General features: G+C 38.0%; 1 protein-coding gene across 3 annotated transcripts in view; it reads right to left on the bottom strand.

Moving 5' to 3' along the window:
- Positions 1-1,246, bottom strand: part of tsc22d1 (TSC22 domain family, member 1) — a 106,240-nt gene that overhangs the window by 3,399 nt on the left and 101,595 nt on the right. The gene's annotated exons all lie outside the window — the stretch shown is intronic.

The raw sequence follows: 1,246 nt of genomic DNA, 5'->3' as shown, positions 1-1,246 counted from the left end.
CATCTCCCTCCAACTATACTTTAACCAAATTGTCTTCACTGTAACATGATCACAGTTCCAGCACATGTTTTAATAATAATAATAATAATAATAATAATAATTCATTTTATTTAGAGGCGCCTTTCAGGTCACCCAAGGTCCCCTTACGGGAGATACAATACAATTAATACAAAAAAGCAGCAACAGACAGCATAATACAGACCAACATACATAGAACAATAAATCAAACAAACTTGCTTATTTAGCTTGTTTTGCTTATTCTAATTTGATTTCTTGCTGAGTTTAGTGACTTGTATCGCTTGTTCAGCCGTCCAGTTAAGTTTCCTTTTTTTTGAATGTGGTTTAAAATAAAGGGTGACTTGACTATCTAAATAGCAGTTTAAAACCATTTACACTTGTACAGTAGTTAGAGTGGAGGAGGAAACGTTTGTGAACATCTTGGAATTAACTGGATTTCTGCAATAATTTGCATAATAATTTGATCATAATGATCTTCATCTGATTCACAATAATATACAGGTGCAATGTGCAGAAGCTGATTACAGGCAATCATAATTTCATGTGTTTTTATTGAACACAGCCACTAAACATTCAGCAAACTGATGGATGAAGTAAGTGAACTCCTGCACCGACGGCTTAAAGAAAAAGCAAATTGGGGTCAGTAGTTTGAGTTTGAGTCCAATTAATGAGATGAGGTGTGGTTTAGAGTCTCTTTGATTAAAATAAGCTCAAACATTTTAACTTTGCCATTCATAAAAAGCACTTAATAAAGAGATCTCTGAACACAAATGATCAAGATCCGTTGATCTGCTTAAGGCTGAAAGAGGATGAACAGTAATCTCCAAGTGTTTAGGTATCCATCAGCCCACAGTTAAGTCAACTGTATATAAAAGCGGCTTAGTAACGGAGCTGCTCTTCCTAAAAGTGAACTGCCAACCAATATCTTATAGGCACAGAGCAGAATTCCTTGAAAACATCACAGCATGTCACGAAGGGCATTTGTGAAGTACGGTGGAGGGAGCATCATGATTTGGGCTTATGTCACTTGTTCAGGGTCTGAAAAATGTCCATCAAAGGTGGGAAAGGGAATTCCCAAGTTCACCAAATGTCCTACAGGATAAAGTAAAGGTGGCCGTCTGACAGCTGAAGCTTAGCAGAAAGTGGGCGATGCAGCAGAAAGATCCACCTTTTGGAGTGGCCTAGTCAGAGCCCGGACCGCAACCTCACAGAGACGATTGAGGTCATA

This window comes from Cololabis saira, chromosome 6 (genome assembly GCF_033807715.1).
Source record: "Cololabis saira isolate AMF1-May2022 chromosome 6, fColSai1.1, whole genome shotgun sequence".
Classification (NCBI taxonomy): Eukaryota; Metazoa; Chordata; class Actinopteri; order Beloniformes; family Belonidae; genus Cololabis; species Cololabis saira.
Note: the sequence above shows the minus strand (reverse complement) of the source record. Positions and strands in the feature narration are given on the sequence as shown.